The sequence below is a fragment of the Oryctolagus cuniculus genome, chromosome Y (genome assembly GCF_051225735.1).
Source record: "Oryctolagus cuniculus isolate XC-2025 breed Fujian yellow rabbit chromosome Y, ASM5122573v1, whole genome shotgun sequence".
Taxonomy (NCBI): Eukaryota; Metazoa; Chordata; class Mammalia; order Lagomorpha; family Leporidae; genus Oryctolagus; species Oryctolagus cuniculus.
Window position 1 is genome coordinate 23995286 of NC_142889.1, and position 21223 is coordinate 24016508.

The 21223-nt window shown below is 38.5% G+C and overlaps 2 long non-coding RNA genes across 4 annotated transcripts in view; one reads left to right on the top strand and one right to left on the bottom strand.

The window, feature by feature from the left end:
- Positions 1-1162, bottom strand: part of LOC127488437 (uncharacterized) — a 115623-nt gene extending 114461 nt beyond the window's left edge. Inside the window, exon 1 of the long non-coding RNA XR_016228583.1 lies at positions 938-1162. This is a non-coding gene — a long non-coding RNA (uncharacterized LOC127488437). The remainder of the gene's footprint in view (positions 1-937) is intronic.
- A 71-nt stretch (positions 1163-1233) lies between these two features.
- The window catches only part of LOC138845025 (uncharacterized), a 117399-nt gene continuing 97409 nt past the window's right edge, over positions 1234-21223 (top strand). For 2 of the 3 annotated variants that reach the window (XR_016228694.1, XR_016228696.1), the window contains exon 1: positions 1234-1389. This is a non-coding gene — a long non-coding RNA (uncharacterized LOC138845025). Of the gene's footprint in view, positions 1390-9660; positions 9751-11375; positions 11911-21223 lie in introns of those variants that run through there. The other variant, XR_016228695.1, reaches the window with a different exon arrangement.

Sequence of the window (21223 nt, forward strand, 5' to 3'; positions counted from 1 at the left end):
GATCTACATTTCCCAGACCTACCCAAAGTAAAAATAAGCAGAGAACATTTTTAAATTTCCTTTGGAAAATCAATGTTTCTTTGATGATGAAGCAAGTGGACCAGGCTATGAAATAAAAAATAAGTTTTTTAAAAGTATCCATTCATAAACTGAGCTATAGGTATCCAAAGCAAAGTAATAATGTAATAAATTAAACCACATAAGAAAACATCAATAGCAAGCAAGATATAATAAAAATGAAACAGTCGTTAAAGTTCTCGGACAAGTCATCCAGGTAGGTAAAATTACAGGAAGAAAAACCACATCATCATATAGGTTACATGTTGTAAAGCATTTAATAAGGTTCAGCATCTAGTAAAAAAATTAAAAACTGCTAGCAGAACATTGAAATAATAAAAGCCAGTGAGTTCATTACTGTGATCAAGATTGAAAGGAACTTACAAAAACAGTGCAACTAGTATAGGATCACTGGATTTTCCCCCTCCTGGGAGTAAACCTAGACCATGATACCTGTACTATCTCTCTTCAGCTTTCTATTGCAGGAGTAGTCAGGGAAATAAAACAGTAAAAAGAAGCTATAAGGTGCAAAAATCAACTTCTAAGTAACAAAATGTGACTATATTGGATGCTGCTTTTATACAGAGAAGAAGTCTAAAAACATACAAGGATAAATGAAATTACTGGAGAAATCAATATATAAATAATACATAAAATATATAAAATCCACTGGATTACTAAGTACAGCAAGGAATACAAAATAATATTAAAGGACAATAGGTAGACTAGAAAAAAGTCTGCAAGAGAAATGGAAAAAAGGATGAAAGTATTCAATATATTTAAGTATTCTTAAAATTAAATTAAAAAATGAATGAAAAGAAAAATTAAAAGAAAAACAAAGGCCCAGAAGGCAATAAACAGCCTCTAAATTATAACTGACCTGAATGAAGTAGGCTGCTGCAACCCCCAGGCAGGATCCTCTCAGGAACAGGGACCAGGGAGGCAGGAGGGGCCAGCAGGTGGCAGGATCGGGAGGTGAAAACCCCTCCTGCTGCTTGGCAGGTGATGTGAGGACTCTGTCAGAACTAACCCGGGACCGGCGGCCCCTACTTTTCTCCCCTGTGATCCCTGAAGATACGCGTCTGCGCTGTGGAGGGTGCTGATTGGCTCCGTTCTGTATTACGTGTGCGTGCCCTCGGCTACCCAAACTGTCCAATCAGGGGCGCTTGCATAAACAATGCACAATCACGCGGGATCTTGACGCCACAGTAGTCTTCCGGTTTTGCGGTGGAGCGAGGTCCAGGAGGAGTTTTCACGGATGGGAACCTGAGAAGGTGAGGAGCGTCCGTTCGCTGTTTTCTGATCTTCCTTCACGCAGGACGCTTGGCAGAGGTTAGTGTGCGGGACAGGGAGTGCGCGGAGGGGTAGGGGGGAGTTGGCAGAAGTTGATGTTCTGCCTGGCAGGACTCGCAGGGCTCCGAAGGTTGTCCCCAGGCCTCATGTCGCTGCTGGCACCTCACTTCCTTCGCCCCCCGCTGCTCCGCGGTGTAGGCCTGGACTGGCACCTGGGACTCCGGGCTTCCTGTCGCTTCCTCACAGAGACTTGTCAGCCCGGAGCCATCTCTGGGCAGCTGTGTGGCAGCAGTCGCCCATCTTCCCCGATTGTGTAGTGGGGGTGAGCGGTCCTTTGGGAGAACCCGTGCTGGGGGTGGGAGGGTGCATGCTTGCGAGCAGCTGTCCTCTATGGGGTCCTCGGTTCCCCTTCTCATCCCAGGGCTGACCCTACTCTGACTATGTCAGAGGCAGGGTCTCATTTCGCAAACTCTGACCTCTCAGCATAGCTCTTTCTGGGAGTCTGATATCAGTGTTATAGACTAGGCAAGTTAAAATCAAAGCTGTGTGGTTCAAGGCTTTTGGTCCAGGTTTTAGTGGGGCAGGGGGACACTGTGTTTGATACTTGAATGTCATTTTATCACGCACACATTCCCTTAACAGGCTGTCATCTGTGTTTGAACTTTCAAAATAGAAACTTCGGTTACATTTATGAGTGTTTTAAAAAAGATTTCTGTTCCATGATTACCTTCCCAGTCCCAAAGATAAAGTAAAACTTAGATTCCTAAGTTATTTTTAATTTGTATTTTAACAAGGTAATTTTTCAAGATTATTTGAGTACAATTGACAAAATTGGTTTTTACTGAAGGCGTGCAACCTGATATTTTGATACATTACTGGAATTTCAAAAGTATATGGAAAATTAAGATTATTTTTAAACCTATTTTCACAAAACATTTGTGCATAATATATCATGAAATTATTAGGACAATCCAACTTTCATATCCATCAACTTACATCATTCTTAAAAGAGTACTTAAGTTTTTAATAAGTTATATCTAATGCTGTATTCATCTCATTATTGTGTTGTATATTATATCTCAAGGAGTTAATTTATCCCATAATTGTAAATGTGTATTGTTCCAGTAACATCTTTCCATTTCCTCCACTCTCAGGCTCATGGTAACCACCATTCTGTTCTGTCTTTCATTTGACTTTATTATATTCCACATATACATGAGAGTATGTGGTATTTATCATTCTCTGTGATATTCCAAATAGTGTAATGTCCACATCGGTACTTTTGGATCCAAATTGTGAAAAATGTCAGAATTTGCTTTTCTCCACATCTGATTCAGCATTTGACACTTTTGATTTTATTTTACTTTTTGATAATATCTTTTTAGCCTATGTGAGGTAGTAGGCATTATGGTTTTTATTAGCATTGCTGAGCCATTTTTCATATGATTGCTTGCATACGTTGATTGGAGAATCTGATCAAATACTTTGTCCATTTTTATTACAGTATTTGCTTTTGCAATATGTATGTTCTTTATATTATTACATTACTCTTACTATCATCTGCCAAGATTTTCTCCTATTTATTTCTTTCTTAATTTTTTCTGTTAGTATTCAGAATCTTTCTTCAGTTTTTAAAAATATTTATTTATTTGAAAGGAGAGTTACAGAGAGACAGAAGCAGACAGACAGCAAGAGACATCTTCCATTTTCTGATTCACTCCCCAGATGGCTGCAATGGCCAGAGCTGGGCTGATCTGTACCCACAAGTCAGGAGTTTCTTTTGGGTCTCCCAAGCACTTGGGCCATCTTCTACTGCCCTTCCAGGCCATAGCAGAGAACTGGATGGGAAGTGGAGGAGCCGGCACTCAAATCAGTGTGCACGTGGGATGCCAGCACTTTAGGGGGCAGGTTTTTATTTTTCTCTGCTATGCCACAGCTCTGGTGACATCTTCAGCTTTGTTTTAAACCTATAAACCTTTTATTTAAGATATAAAAACTTCAAGCATTTTGTAAATACAAATTTAGGAACATAGTGATCCTTTCCATCCTGGCCTCCCTCTCACCTGCACGACCCCCCCCCCCTTCTTCCTCTTCCCCCTCCTATTCCCAACCTTATTTTTTGCTAAGATTTATCTAAGATATATTTTCTATTAACTTTAAACACAAAAGATTAACCCTACACTAAATAAAGAGTTAAACAAATAGCATGAAAAAAAAAAAAAAACAACAACAACAACACTGTTCCTCAACAGTGGAGACAAGGGCTGTTCAACGTCATTACATCTCAAAGTGTCACTTGCATTTCTATAGATTACCTTTGAGGCATACTTTAATTACCACAGATCAGGGAGTTCATTTATTATTTGTCTTTCTGAGACTGACTTCCTTCACTGAATATAATATTTTCCAAATGAAAATGAAAGTATTCCATTTTCATTTTTTTTTTGCAATCCTACTTCCTTATTTTTGCTTTTGTCACCTATGCGTTTTGTGTCATATCCAAATTATTGCTGAAGCTAAAGCCAATGGATTTGCTCCCAGTATTTAAGGAGCTTTAAGTTCTGAGATCTTCTGTGTAAGCCTTCAATCCATTTGGATTGATTTTCAGGCATGGTGTAATATAATGATTCACTTTCAATTTCTGGCATGTGGATGGCCAATTTGCCCCTGCCTCCAGTGCTGGCCCCCAAAATGTCCAATGAGTACACTCAGTGAACCCATTGTCACTTGATCAAGCGCCCCTGATGCTGTGCCTGGAGCTGAACAGTGATAAGGTAGAAACTGGCAGAGTCCAGTTTTACCATCACTTGCTATCTCATCTCCCAGGCCCATCTTGCTGTGCTCTGTTGCTCTGCCCTGTCTGTATTGGGATACCACAGAAGGGGAGAATTCAGGGAGAGGGACATGAGAAGAGTTTGGGATGATGGGGAGAAACAGACTGTGCAGTGATGGGGTTGGGCTCATGGGGCTGTGTCCCCTCTCTGCAAGCCAGATATGTGGAGGTAATTCAAAACTTTCCTGGAAGGATGGACATTGTGTTACAAACTTGTTTAGAATGCACATGTCCCATATTGGGGTGTCTGGGCTAAAGTTACATCTTCCACTTCCAGCTTCCTGCTAATGTGTGTTCCTGGATGGGGGGGAGTGATAGTTGAGGTAGTGAATCCTTGCCACCCACCTGAGAGACCCAGGTTGAGTTCCTGGCTTCAGCTTGGTCTGGCATGGCCATAGCTTTATTGGGCATTTGTGAAGTGAACAAATAGATGAGGGTGTTCTCTTCCTCTCTGTCTCTGTGCACATCTCTTTTTCTTCCACACTAATTAATTAATGAATTTGTAAAAACTGCATGGAATAATTGGTACCAAATCAGAGTTAAATGATAGGAGTAAGTTCCTAGTGTTACATAGCATATTGGAGTAACTATAGTCCATAATCTTATATTTTATGAACAAATAGAATTGTGAATTGTAATTTTGAGAAGGGAATGTGTTGTTTACCCTGATTTGATCAATACACATGGATTAAAAGCTCATACTGTATTCCATAGATATGTACAATTATTGTCAATAAAAATTTAAAAAACAACATTTTACTTAGTGTATAATGTTACAAGTTGTCAAAATATTTAAATTAGTATCACAATTAATGTGATCTTTGGAAGTAGTTTATTAATACAAACATAATCTAGAACACATGGACTGATATTTTGTCATGTTAAGTGGAGCAATCAGGAGACAGTATTTTATCTTAAATTAATGATTAATATTTTAAACTGTTTCATGTAAGAAAAAAATAAATTATTTCTTAAAGTGTATATGGAATTAGAATTAGGGCAATATCAAACAAGAAATGTGGAATTAAATGTTGGGTTAATTTTGATGCAGAAATTTCTTGAAACATATGTATAGTTCTTTCATACAAAATATTGTCCATGAATTTAAAGTCCCCTCATATTCATGCTTTCAAATATTTTTGAAATAAAATGAACATATTTTAATTTCATGTTCCACAAAATACTTGAAGCCCCCTCATATTTATTGGTTTTTAGTTTCTTCTGTGAAGCCCAAACTCATAAGCCTGTCTGTGCAGTCCTAACTGTCCCATGTTTTCAGTGTGTGTTCCATGCTTTGTACTACTTTGGGAGTCATATAATCATAAGCACAGTATAAGATAAGCCCATTTTCATTAATTCCACAAATGTTTCATATTATTTACAGTACCTCTTCATGACTATTAGTCCCAGACAGGTCTTAATCCAAATTTTGTCTCCAGACATTGACCTTTTCTGGACTGACCCATAATTGGAATCATATAGTGTTACAGTATGTGTGGTTTTGCTTTTTATTTCTTTTCTCTCTTTTTCCTTTTTTTGAGTTTCATTACTTTTGTAGTCTGTCATTTCATAGTTATTTTTGATTTCTAAATACTATAGCATTATAAAAGATATACTACATATTGTTGTTTTTCCACATCAGTATTTGGGTTGCTTTCACATTTGGGTTTCATGAATATTGCTGAAGTGAGTATTTGGGTGCATGCGGGCTTTGTATCTTTTAGTGATGTATCTTGGAAGGAAACTGCTGAGGCAATCAATAATCCCATGTAAAACATGCTGAGAAACTGCCAAATTATTTTTCCTAGTGGTCTCACAGTTTTATTGGAAGTTTGTTTACCTATGGCTGAATCAGTCATTTTATTGACTGTGAAGTTGGATTGTCCAGAGGCTTTGATTTGCATTTTCACAACGACTAACTTTAAGCATACCTCTTTTGTAATATTAAAATATGTTACTGAAATCACTGCTTCATTTTATTATGCTTTTTAATTATACTTTGTAATTTTAGTATAAAATCCATGGTCTTATTTTAATTCCTTAGTGCTATTTTCATTCTGTGATGCTACATTGAATGTTCTCATTGATTATATTTTCAGAATGTTCATTGCTACTAAACAGAAATATGATTGATATTTGAATCTTTTATATTTTGCAACATTACTGAATTTTACTTTGAGTGGGTCTATAGTGAGTTCCTTAGGATATATTTTACATACAAGATTATGTGTTAGGCATTACAAGCCAAGTTTGCTCTTTTGTTTCTAATTTGGAGAGTTGAATTTTTTATTATGAGGTCTTTAGCAGAATCCTGTAATACACTGTTGAGTAGAACTTCTAAGAGTATTTGTGGTTTGTTTTCATCTTATAGGAGGTTACTGAAGATTTCTCATAGGTGCCCTTCTTGAAGTTCTCTTCAATTCCTAGTTTGTTTAGGGTTTTAATCATAAACTGCATTAGTCAAAAATTTTCCTCTATCAATGAGGTTATCAAATTTTGATTTCCTTTTATTAGCATAAATTATTGCATTAATTACTTATCTGTAACATTTTCTTTGTTTATATTTGAGAACTACATAGAGATAGAGCTCCTACCTTTTGGTTCACTCCCCAAATGTCTGCAGTAACCAGGTCTGGGATAGAACTGAGACCAGAGCCAGAAGCCAGAAACACAATCATGGCCTCCTATTTGGCTGTCAGAGAGCCAGTTGTACCATCACCACTGCCTCCTAGAGTCCAAATTGACAAGAAACTGGAGTCAGGAGTCAGAGCTAAACATTGAACTGTAATATGGAGTGAAGGCATCTTAGCCAGCATCTTAAATGATGGGCCGAAAGCCCACACTTAACCTCTGTAGTCTGCTCCTTTGGTCTATCTGTTTTTGCAGTAATAATGCATTGTTTTGATGACTTTTGCTTTTGATATTTATCATATTTTCAGTAATACTTTGTGTATTTGAATTGTTGACATTGCATGTGAATTTTCTGTATAGTTTTTTTTTAATTTCTGCTAAAAGTAAGTATTGGCATGTTATAAAGAATATGTTGAATTTATAGATCACTTCAGATCATATTGATTTCATTTTTAATGAAAGTTTTTCTCTTTTTAAAAAATTGTTTGAAAGACATAGTTACATACAGTGAGAGAGATCTTCCATCCACTAGTTCACTCCCCAAATAGCTGCAACAGCTGGGGTTGAAACAGGCCAAAGCCAGTAGCTTCTTCTGGGTCTCCCACGTGGGTGGCATGAGCCCAAGGACTTGGGCCATGCTACACTGATTTTCCCAGGTGCTTTAGCAGGGAGCTAGATCAGAAATGGAGCAGCTGGTTTTGAACCAGCTCCCATAAGAATGTCAGCATCACAGGCAGCAGCTTTACCCACTATACCGCAAAGCCAGCCCCAATACTGATTTCTTACATATATTTTATAATCCACAAACACAGGATATATTTCCATTTACTTGGGCCATCTTTAATTCCTATCAGTAATCCTTTATAGTTTTCAGTGTTTAGATATTTTATTTCATTGGTTAAATTTATTCCTAATTATTTTATTCCTTTTGATGCTATTGAAAATTCAGTTGTTCTTGTTATTTCCTTTATTATTGTTAATTTTTAGTTTATAAAAAGACAGCTACTTTTACTATGCTTATTTTGTATTATGAAGCTTTGTTGTATTTGATTATATTCACAATTTTACTGGAGAATCTTTAATATCCTCTACATGAACGGTCATGCAAATAAGGCTGCAGAAATGTTCTGTTGTTTATCCTGCGAGAGTTAGAAATCTGTCTGCTGGGCCGGCGCCGCAGCTCACTAGGCTAATCCTCCACCTTACGGTGCCGGCACACTGGGTTCTAGTCCCAGTCGGGGCACCAGATTCTGTCCCGGTTGCCCCTCTTCCAGGCCAGCTCTCTGCAGTGGCCAGGGAGTGCAGTGGAGGGTGGCCCAAGTGCTTGGGTCCTGCACCCCATGGGAGACCAGGATAAGTACCTGGCTCCTGCCATCGGATCAGTGCGGTGCGCTGGCCGCAGCGCGCTGGCTGCAGCGGCCATTGGAGGGTGAACCAACAGCAAAAAGGAAGACCTTTCTCTCTCTCTGTCTCTCACTGTCCACTCTGCCTGTCAAAAAAAAAAAAAAAAAAAAAAGGAACGCGGGGTATCAGCGCCACAGGCGGAGGATTAGCCAATTGAGCCATGGTGCTGCTGCCCTCCTCCCCCCAAAAAAGAAATCTGTCTGCTGGACATTGGGCTAACACTGCCAACAAAATCCACAGAATCACCCAGGGCATTACACCACCTCTGCTTCATACATTCCCAGTTAGACACTACAGCTTCTTAAGGGATATCTTACACCCTGTAATGTGTATTGTGTGCTTCTAGCAGCAGTCTATAAGCATGACTGATCCAATGGGATTATTTGAGACTCAGGTCCTCTAAACTGCATAAACAAGTGTTTTGGTAGCTGTGAAATAGTGATTCTGAGAGCACCAGGTGACTGCTGCCTGCACTTCAGGTTCTTACTGTTCCAGCCTAGCATCTACTGTCAGTTAGGAAGAGGAAGATTGCTGCCCATACTAAGGAACTCCATACCAAGGTATGACCTTTGATAGAGATGGAAATACAAAGCCTGTTCAAAGACCCAAGACAAAGACTCAGTGAGAAAGACACACCTGGTGCACATATGTTCCTGACAGGAAGTGATCTGTAACTCAACAGACAGGGGCTGGAGAGCTGATAACCATCACTGAAAAGATGCCAAGATCATCTCGAAAGCACAGTTGATGGTGTCCTAGGTGCAGAATGCTTGTTTGGAGACTGACAAATTGCATATTGCAGCATAAATTTTCTTACATCAAATGATGGTGCACAATTGAGAAAAGAGCTGCTGAGGCATTTAGGTGTTTTTCATAGAGTTTATCTGACTGCCATCCCTGTGGGACAGGAAGAAGAATAGAGTAGACCCATTCTGCCACATTTGGGTTCAGCAGTTTATTAAAACTTTAATCAGTGTTATTCGTGTTAAAGGCACTAAGACAGATATTCTATCCACTGATTCTCTCATCAAATGCTCACAATAGCTGGGACTGAGCCAGCCTGAAGTGAAGATCCCAGAACTCAGTCTGGGTGGCAGAGACCTAAGTTGTTGAGCTATCACTTGCTGCCTTCTAGAGTGTGTTTTAGCAAGTAGCTGGATTGGTAGTAGTGTGGGGTCTCAAACCTATGTGCTCAGACACAGGATGTGGGCCTCTAAAGATCTATCTTAAGTGTAGTTCCCAAATGCTGATTCATCTATTATTTTATGAGGACTCCCAATGGAGGCCAAACCCACTCTCCTGGCTCTGATGATCACAGCCCCTAAAGTTCCCAGGCACAACCATCCAAGGAGTCTTCACAGCATCAGACTCCTGCTGTGCTACCTATCCAGTGTACCACCAGGTGCTGTTCTCCCTGACCTCTCTCCATCCATTATCCACAGGCTGGCACCCAATCTGGTCATCCACAACAAAGTCAGAATGCTCTCTACTGATGTGGTGATGAGGGGGGCTTCTAAGATGACTCATTTCAGGTAAATCTCATGGGTTCCTCTAGTCCTTCCTTGACATCCAGGTGGCCCATCTACCCAGATAACCACCAGTAGCTAGCCCCTGGCACACTAGGCCTGGAACCCCACAGGCACCCCTCTGGATGACAGTCACCTGTTTACTGGCTCATGGCATAGATAATCGTGGCCTTATTGGAACTGAATCATAGGCCATTTGGTCTTCAACTCATTAGTGCAGTGCACTAGCCCTGCTGGGTCATTAAGAAGAAGGCTAGCCCTTAGCATACTCTTATGGTCATCATTCTTAAGGCCATGTTTTACATCTCTGGTGTTGTTCTTTCCCACCTCTCATTTACCATTTCTGATCGTTGGCATGGATGGAATTTATGATAGTCTAACATCATTCTCCAGTATCTGGCTTTGTAATGTTTCAACTAATGAATTAAATCTGGATATGTTGGGTTCACTATCTCTGCCTCCTGCTTTATTTAGTTTTTAAGGGTAGCATGTAAGCAGATAATACTTTTTAAGAACATAAATCCAGTACCATCATCCCAACTTTCAAAATTGATAGTTGAATATTATCTAATACCCACTGCTTCTGATTGTCACATAGATTTTGACTTAGTTATGGCTGGAAGAATGGCTAGAGGACTTACTCTTACACTATAGGCCATGAAACCAATTCTTCCCATTACTCCGTATTTCCCTTCCAATTCTACAGCTTGAGACCAGGGACATTAGCTATGCGGGGCTTGGGGAACCAGTAGACTCTTTGAAAACTAACCTTGGACTAGAACACTGTTTTCTACCAGTGCCCCATGCACAGCTACTCTAAAATAGGACTGTGATTCCGCTTTATACTTAGGATATACAGGTCAAAAATATTAGGGCACTTATCTCCCCTCACTGTGCAACTACCCACATAAATGTGACAGATTGTTTTAGTTAGAGACTGGAAGAATGTTAACATATTTGCTTGATGTGATGTTACACATATCTGGGATCTTGTCATCTACTTCAATCAAGTGAGATTTGTGTTTGAAAACTGGCTTATGTACAGGAACAACAGAAATATGACTGATGGAACATGTGCTCTCACTTGTCTTATGAACTGATCTTAAAGTGTTTAGATTGCATCATTTGAGCACTGCCCTTTTTATCTGAGAAGTCATGTTGTTTCTAGGGATGCATGCTATAATAAGCATTTCCATAGCTCTCTTGATCAAGTACCCTTGGCTGCTATTTCATTCTTATTCAAAGTGAATACAGCTTGCTTCAATAGTTAAGTACTTCCACCGAGTCCCTATTATTATTGTATTTTAATCTTTACATTCAAATTGCTGAGTTCCCAGTGTTTATGAAATTTCCCACCATCAGGAGTGACCTGGAGAGAAGATTCACCTCTGTGGTACTCAGAAATGACAGTGCCCTTCTCACCAACACACATTTTATAAGTTTCATAAATGGATTGTCTTTGGGCCTCTTGTAGAAAAATAGTCGTTTTATAAGTTTTTCAATTTTAAATATACTTCTGTATTAATTTAATAACTGAAGCGTAATTACTGTGAGATTTTGATTGTTTCTCTGTCACGGCAATTCAGGTATTTGTACCTCACTTAACATGGATTATTTTTATTCAATTTCAGATGTCATGCCAGCTATACCATCACCATTTGGAATTCTTGATAGTAAAATCCTTTGTTTTCAATGAGTGCTCTCACTTTGAGAAATGCCCCTTTCCTAATTTTGTCCTGTACCCTCAGGACCCAACCCCATACATATTCTCCTACTCCTGATAGAACATATTGGCTATGCCCTGCAACTATTTCTTTTGAGATAGATCCATTTTTTCTCTCTTAAAAAAACTATACTTCTGTATCTGGGTTCATGAGGATGAAAAAGTTATTTGGTCCTTCAAAGTACTTTTAGGATTAGTAGATGTAGTAAAACCCCCAAGTGAAATCTATTTGTAGGTAGCAGACTCCTTTCTTTCACTAAGGCATATGTGATATGATTATATTACCTTTACATAAGTTCATGAAGCCAGGATGACCACAATCAGTAATTTTAGAAAATCCACTGTCTGGGAACTAGTTTACCAAGACAAAAGAGAGTATAGTTAGTTCTACTAGGCAAAGACCATTTTCCTCATGAGTAAGCAACATAACCAGTTAATTCCCCTAATGTTATGGTATTATCAAAATTATGTAAGTATATTATATGGCTTCACTGGAGTACTGTCATAATTTAATCTTTTTAAAAGTAAGCTTTCTTGTATTTCTCCCCAAATTCACATGTTTGATGAATATTATCAACATTAAAATGATAGTTGTATTAAAATGTTTTATTGACACAGTTAACAATTATAGGTTAATCAGACATGGAAACTAACTTTGTGGATGAATATTATAACTGTAGCTAGCTGAATCATCTTCTAGGACAAACATATAAACCCAGCAATTAAAGGTTGATATACAGTTTTGGCCTTGTTGAATATTATAATCTATATAAAGTATTTTATGTCCTAGAAGATGAAATATAAATAACACAGCTAAAGTACTTAACAGAAATTACATTGAAAGTCAACAGTCATTGTCGTAGGTGTCTATCTTAGTTTCATGGTTGTTGGTTAAGCCTTGTAATTCTAGAAATTCATCTGATTCAGAAATGAAGAAATCCTGTACGTGATATCCTAAGCTGTTTATATAGTCTGCCATATTTGTGCTAACACTGTAACCTGTACTGAGAAACCTCTGCTCTAAACTTTTTAACTTTTTCCCCAGAAGACTCAATATTTGATAGCAAGAGCTTTCTGTATAAAGCAGAAATGATCTTAGAATGATAAAACTGGCTGTAGTCAACATATTGTAATTATAAACATCATTAGAATGGAGAACTCAATGCTTTGTTGAGGAATAATAAATCATCAAGCTGTGAGTGTAATTCAGTGATTCCCTGGGGGGAGAGAATATTTTGGGTATTGACAGATTTTCAAAGCTTTCAATTAATGACATAAAATGTATTATAAGTAAACTCTAGGCTGGTGCCGCAGCTTGCTTGGCTAATCCTCCACCTTGCAGCACCAGCACACCGGGTTCTAGTCCTGGTCGGGGCACTGGATTCTGTCCCGGTTGCCCCTCTTCCAGGCCAGCTCTCTGCTGTGGCCAGGGAGTGCAGTGGAGGATGGCCCAGGTGCTTGGGCCCTGCACCCCATGGGAGACCAGGAGAAGCACCTGGCTCCTGCCATTGGATCAGCGCGGTGTGCCGGCCGCAGAGTGCCAGCCACGGCGGCCATTGGAGGGTGAACCAATGGCAAAGGAAGACCTTTCTCTCTGTCTCTCTCTCTCTCACTGGCCACTCTGCCTGTCCAAAAAAAATATAAGTAAACTCAATAGACAAGACAATCAGTTTTAAATCTTATAACCATGTCACAAAGTGGGAAAATTATCTTCTTACATTAGTAAGCACTAAATCACTAGAATATTTGTATCATGTGGGATACATTTATGAGTAGTAAACCATTTTTGTTTTAAAATATAAATCTTATTTTATTAGAAATTATTATTAAATTTTGAATAAGCAGTTTAGAGGTAAAATACAAAATATGTATGTGGGGGCTGGCATTGTGTTGTAGTGGGTAAAGTCATTGCCTGTAATACCAATATTGCATATGGGTGCCCTTTGGAGTCCAGCTACTTCACTCCTGATCCAACTCCCTGCTACTGTGCCTGTAAAAGCTGCAGGTTATGGCACAAGTTCTTGGGCTTCTACACCCATGTGTGGGACTCAGAACAATCGCCTGACTTTGGACCGGCCCAACTTTAGCCCTTGTGGCCATTTGGGGAGTGAACCAGTGAGTGAAAGTTCTGTGTGTGTGTGTGTGTGTGTGGATAACTGCCTTTCAAATAAATAAATAAATCTTTTGAAATGCATTTATGTACAGTATATATATATATATATTATATATATATATATAAATGTTTCAAAAATCAGTGGTGTTATTTGAACAGTAATAATTGAAGTTCTCTGTTTTTTTTTTTTTTTTTTTTTTTGACAGGCAGAGTGGACAGTGAGAGAGAGAGACAGAGAGAGAAAGGTCTTCCTTTTGCCGTTGGTTCACCCTCCAATGGCCGCCGCTGCAGCCGGCGCACCGCGCTGATCCTGGCAGGAGCCAGGAGCCAGGTGCTTTTCCTGGTCTCCCATGGGGTGCAGGGCCCAAGCACCTGGGCCATCCTCCACTGCACTCCCTGGCCATAGCAGAGAGCTGGCCTGGAAGAGGGGCAACCGGGACAGAATCCGGCGCCCCAACCGGGACTAGAACCCGGTGTGCCGGCGCCGCAAGGTGGAGGATTAGCCTATTGAGCCACGGCGCCGGCTCTAAAGTTCTCTGTTTTAAAATAAATATTAATAGAAGTAAATTCATTGTTTTTGTTTTATGATTTTCTTGGGTGTTCCCTTTGTAATACTTTATGGGTCTTGGACATACTAGTGGGTATGTTGAAGTTTATCTTGGTATCATTTAAAACTATGATGGCAAGAAGAGTTTCCACTGTTTTTGTCAGATTGCATCATATCAAATAGCCTATAGTCAGGAAATTCTCAGTCCAAACCTTGCAGAGACAAAAAAAACTGAGATGATTTCAAGGAGGGTCCCTCTTTTTCTGGTTTGTATCAACTCTGTAAATCTAAATACTGTTTGCCATGTGCCCTGGATTGCAGAAGGAAAACAAGCAACAAAGCTTTAGCTGCTGAGAATAAATTTTGTTTCAACATTATTCTAAAGACTGTAGTTGATTGAAAAAACTCAAAGAAACAAAAATGGGACCTTATTCCTCAATGTTCTTGGTATTTTTAATTCTGAAGTCAATTGAATCCAAAACATCTGGCCTCACATCCATATTGTTCACTTTGATAGTGCTGAACAAAATAGCCCTTTAAAAATCATAGAGTCAGTTGAATTTCAGAACATCTACAGGTTCCATAATGGCAGATTTGGGCCAGCATTGAAATATGAGTGATCAGGAATCTGGTTCTTTTGTTCTGCTGAGAGCACATCCAAAATTTCCCCAGAGGCCGGCGCCATGGCTCAACAGGCTAATCCTCTGCCTTGCGGCGCTGGCACACCAGGTTCTAGTTTGGTCGGGGCTCCGGATTCTGTCCCTGTTGCCCCTCTTCCAGGCCAGCTCTCTGCTGTGGCCCGGGAGTGCAGTGGAGGATGGGCCCTGCACCCACATGGGAGACCAGGAGAAGCACCTGGCTCCTGCCTTTGGATCAGCACAGTGCGCCGGCCACAGCGGCCATTGGAGGGTGAACCAATGGCAAAGGAAGACCTTTCTCTCTGTCTCTCTCACTGTCCACTCTGCCTGTCAAAAAAAAAAAAAAAGCCAAAATTTCCCCAGAGCAGATGGCCTATGTGAACCTGATCCATGAAGGCTTCAATGTAATTCTATTTAGGTCTCTGTGTAAGATAATGATCATGAACCAAAGGCCCTGATCACCATGAATCTGACCGAATCCAAAAGCAAAACACAGAGCTAATTATCACTGGCTCATTTTCAAAGGACTTACAATTCTGCATACGCTTGGTGCCCAGTGGCCCAGTTATAATTGGCTTTGTAGTTGAATTAAGCTTGGCTTTAAGTTATACAGTGGATAGTGTCTGTTTTCTCCCTGAAGACAAAAGCTGATATCCAGCAGAGTGTTGGCCTGAATACAGTCATCCTAAATCATAGAAGACGGCAGTGTTAAGTCACATGTGAGAAATGAGGAAGCTTTCTCAGTAAGGTGGTCAAAGTACCTATTGATAGATCTTAGCATTAAAAGTTCCTGTATGGGGCCAGTGCTGTGGTGTAGTAGGCAAAGCCTTTGCCTGCAGGACTGGCATCCCATAAAGGCACCTATTCATGCCCAAGCTGTTCCTCTTCTGATCTAGCTCTCTGCTTATGGCCTGGTAAAGCAGTGAAAGATGGCTCAAGTGCTTAGGCACCTGCACCCATATGGGAAACCTAGAAAAAGGATACTGGCTCCTGGTTTCAGATCAGCTGAGCTCCAGCCTTTGTGGCCATTTTGAGAGTGAACCAGCAAACAGAAGACCATCTGCCTTTCTCTCTCTCCATCTGTAATTCTACCTATCAAAGAAATAAATAAAATCTTTTTTAAAAAGTTCATGTGTCTATTTGGTACTTTATATATGCATTTAAAGTTCAAGTGGAAATTTATCTTAATTTAATGTGTTATTTTTCTCACATAGGATTGTTGAAAGAAGAAATAGACTAAGTGTGTAGAACAACAATATATATGTGCTAGTAGAATATATGGCAATAAATTAACCCCTTCATTTTTTACATGGAAACCTTTGATCAAAGACTAGAACATTTTCTTCTGGTTCTAACTGTAGGACTCTACTTTAGGGTTTCTCACTCCCAGGCCATATTGGTTTTCCTATTTCACTAGAACCCCTCTTGTGGTGGGAAAATACAACATTAGGAACAAGCAACATGCAAGAATCATCTAACACAGATGTTCAGGTATTTTGGTTCTTCTAGCTTTGATTTGGATGACCTTTGGAAATGGAGGTGACTGTTAGGATAATAGTGGCTTGATTTGGATGACCTTTGGAAATGGAGGTGACTGTTAGGATAATAGTGGCTTTTGTAACCCTTTTTTAGGTTTTGATGTTGGTGTATGCTTATTGAAGGTAGTTGTTCCTTAGGTTTGAACATTTACATTAATTAGAATTTGATGACAATTTCACCCATTTACTTTTCTTCCCCTTTATCTATATCCCCCCATATTTTTCACATGTAATTCCTCTGTTGTAGCCAAATGCTACATTTTCCTACTTGTTTGATGATGTATCTGCTATTCTTTTACTGGTTCGGGTTGGCAAACTATGATCTGTATGTTAGATCTGACTGGCATCTATTTTATAAATAAAGTTTTATTGGAATAGAGCTATGTACACCTATTTATGTATTGCTTGGGGCTGTTTTTGGTTGATTCTAGTTTGTAATTGCAGAAGTGAGAAAATACAGAAATAGAGACAGATGGGCCCACAAGACTAAAATATGTACCATCTGGGCTGTATAGGAAAATTTGCTGACCCCTGTTCTAATTTTTCAATCTATTTATACTTTTGAGCACATGAATTTGGATGTATCATCCATTCATTGCACTGGAAACTGACAAGAAATAGATGTGTTTCAATTGGGTTAAAATTTTGCAGGAAACAAATTTTGCAGGATAAAATTAACCATCCAGGTCATGGAGCTGAAATAGGTATTTAGTTAAAACACATGAATTTGACAAGTAAGAGACTGTCCATGAAGTAGGAGAAAGAACACTGAGTTTGGGAGTTTTGTTTCCTGGGTTCAAGACCCAACTCCACCATTTAAAAGCTGTGCTAACTCAGACATACTTCTTAATCTATAGATTGGAGATTACTCAAGTGCAACTTGAGTTGACATATGCAGTCTGAGGCCCCTACAATTTTAGAAGTGCAAGGCATCCAATAATATTATTCTCATATATTTAATTGCAGAGTACAAATAGCTGATCACAGTGAGACCTATTAATTATTATATTAGTATTTCATAGTGATTAAGTAATTAGCCACTAGATCACCATAGATCTTGAAGATACACAGAAATAAAATCTCTCTGCTGACAATACTAATTGGTGTGGTATTCCTCAATCAGTCCTAATTTATCCCTGTAATTCCAACGTAATTATTATCATTTATCTCTCTCATTCTTAAAATAGTTGCAGTGAAAATGATAAATTATGTGGCCACTTTAAGTAAAATGTAAGTAGAACCTGATGTTCAAAAAAACAGTATGATTAAAATCCTTCATTAGTACATACTGTTGATTTTATGTGTACTAGAAAATAAATTGTCCTGCCCTTATTATCACTTTACAGTTGCACAAAAGATGATTGAAAATGTTATTAGCCTAAGGTCAAGAGTCTGTGGGTCATAATAGGATATAGAGTTATTCTCCCAATATTGAGATATTGTTTCAGTCAGTAGGCTACTTTTACTTGCCAAGTGTAATAGGGTCACTGTATTTTTTAGTCAAACTCAGCAGATGTTTCTTCTTTTTCCTCTTTGTTCTTTGTTGCCTCTGGGATGAATAACTCTAGAAGAAACAGCCTGCTTTTGTTGCTTCCCTGAATTGGAAAGACTAACTCGAAATGAAATTGGCTGGTTTTACTCAAAATTTTATTAATTATATTTAAGATTAATATGTTGAGTGTCCTTGCTGTATATTCATATAAGAATTCTGAATATCCAGGTTTCTGAGGAATCTCCAGACTGACTTCCATAGTGTCTTAACCAATTTGCATTCCCACCAACAGTGGGTTAGTGTCCCTTTTTACCCACATCCTCTCCAGCATCTATTGTTGATAGATTTCTGAATGTGAGCCCTTCTAACCAGGATGAGGTGCTGAAATTTAACTGAAAATTGATCGCTGTTAAATATAAGAGTGGGAATAAGAGAGGGAAGAGATGTGCAATTCGGGACATGCTCAAGCTGACTTGCTTCAAATGGTAGAGTTAGAAACATACCAGGGGATTCGAATTCAATCCCATCAAGGTAGCATGTACCAATGCCATCTCACTAGTCCCGGTGATCAATTTCTGTTCACAATTGGTCATAATGATAGGACTAAGAGCCAAAGGGATCACATAAACAAGACTAGTGTCTGCAAATACTAACCGATAGAATCAAAAAGGGAGAGGACGATCCAACATGGGAAGTGAGATACCACAGCAGACCCATAGAATGGCAAATGTCCTAACAGCATCTGGCCTCATAATCAGCCCTTAAGGCATGTGGATCCAGCTGAAAAGCCCATGAGAGTATTTCAGGCATGGAAAGCCAAGACACTCTGGGGAAGAAAAAAAAACTAAATGAAAGATCTCCGCGAGTGAGATCCCAGTGGAAAGAACGGGTCGTCAAAGAAGGAGGTACCTTTCTTTGAAGGGAGGAGAGAACTTCCACTTTGACCATGACCTTGTCTAAATATGATCAGAGTCAGTGAACTCAGGGGGCTTCCATAGCCTTGGCAGCTCATGGCAAGAGCCTAGGGTGATTACTGATGCCATAAACAAGAGTGTCAATTTGTTAAGTCAACAACAGGAGTCACTGTGCACTTACTCCTCATGTAGGATCTTTGTCCTTAGTGTGCTGTACATTGTGATTTAATGCTATAACTAGTACTGAAACAGTATTTTTCACTTTATGTTTCTGTGTGGGAGCAAGCTGTTGAAATCTTTACTTAATGTATGCAAAACTGATCTTCTGTATATAAAGAGAATTGAAAATGAATCTTGATGTGAATGGAAGGGGAGAGGGAGTGGATAAGGTGAGGGTTGCGGGTGGGAGGGACGTTATGGGGGGAAGCCATTGTAATCCATATTCTGTACTTTGGAAAGTTATATTCATTAAATTACAGTTAAAAAAAGAAAAAAAATTGCCAGTTATGATGTAATTGGGTTCATACATTTAATATAGTGATATCTTCCTGTTGAACTGATCTGTTAATCATTACATACTGCCCGTCTTTGTCTCTTTTAACAATTTTTGCATTAAAGTCTATTTTGTCTGATATTAGGATGGCTTGACCCGCTCTTTTTGTTTTCTGTTAGCATGGAATAACTTTTCAGTCTCTGTGTATATATTGTTGGTGATATGTGTTCGTTTTAAGCAGCAAATAGAGAGCTCTTGTTTTTTAATCAATTCAGCCAGTCTGAATCTTTTAACTGGAGAGTTGAAGTCATTTACATTCAAGGTTACTATTGATATGTAACAACTTGTCCCTGCCATTTTTCCATAAATATTACTATTGTTTACTTTGTATTTCTATTACTTTTTTGAAGATTTATTTTTTTATTTGAAAGGCACAGTACAGAGAGGCAGAAGCAGAGAGAGTGAGGTCTTCCATCCACTGACTCCTCGGATGGCCACAATTGCCAAAGCTGCACCAATTTGAAGCCAGGAGCCAGGACCTTTTAGCTGGTCTCCATGCAGTTGCAGGGGCCCAAGGACTTGGGCCATCTTCTCTTTTATAGCCAGCTCCTGAAAGAAGTTCTGATATTCGTGAGATACAAATAACCACTACAATTGGATCATGCCTGGTTACTGGGAACTTTTTGGTCAGGTCTGTTTCTGAAGCTGCTATATAGCTGGATTTGGCTACTTTACATTGATTTATATAATAAGTGCCTTTTATAAAAAGATATAGTATGATGAAATAAAAATAAAAATAACTAAGAAGTACACAGGAAATGTCTTATATATTTTAAAGTTATATATTATGTAAGCTTATAGAATAAGAACTCCCTTACCACAGTCTAAACCTTAACTCATTAATGCATGACTTAATTGTCTGTAAGACTAACAAGTCACCTGTTAATCACATCAAGACCTTATGTGGGAGGAACACTCAGAATGTATGGCATAGTCATTATTTTCTTGGTGAGTTAAATATTTCTTACCAGGTATACATGGAATGCTGTCTGGAAATGACTTAAGTCATAATTTTTTAGAAGAAAAGTATTCAATATTTCAAAGGTTTGAATAATATAAAATATATCATCTGGTGATTACAAGTGAAACTAGAGACAAATAACAGCACAAACCTTGGAATATCTGTAAATATGCAGAAAGCAAATAACAATCTTTATTTAAAAATATTTTATTCTTTTCTGAGCTGCAAACCAGTTTCTGGAAAAGCAAGTATGCAAGGGTTTTAATAAATAATGCTATTATAATTACCTTCTGGCATCTTTTGTTATAGAAAATAAAGTTATAGCAAAGTACATATATAAGTAGAGAACCATTTTCTTGCAATGCAGCAGATATATAGAAAGATGCTCAATATCACTAACATACCAGGTAAATGCAAGTCAAATATACAATAATATTTCACCTTCTTTTACAGTGCCTTTTGTCAAAAGGATAGGAGATGACAAGTGTAGTCAGGGATGTGGATAAATAAGAACCCATCTATATAATTAGTGGAAATGTACATGGGTACAGCCAGTATGAAGACAATATGAAAGTTCCTCAAAAAGTAAAAATAGAATAACTATAGGACTCATCAATTACTCTACTGGGTGTATATGCAAAGAAATCAGTCAGTCATCACCTGGTAGAGATATCTGTGCTCCCATGTTTATTACAGTGTTTTTACAGTAACCAAGAAATGAAAACACACTAAGTAACCTATGATGGATGAAGAAGTATTATAAATAAAGAAATGGAGAATCAAATATTTTATAATGGAATGCTATTGAGAGAAAATTATTTAGCCATTTGCTACAGCACAGATGAATCTGGAGTATAAACCAGATATAGAAAAAATATTTAAATTGCTTTATGGTCTTGATTATATGTAGAATTTTTAGGATCCAAATGCTGTAAATAGAAACAGTGCAGAACATTGGTTACTGGGATAGGATGGAATGATGTAGATCAAAGGGTAGAAA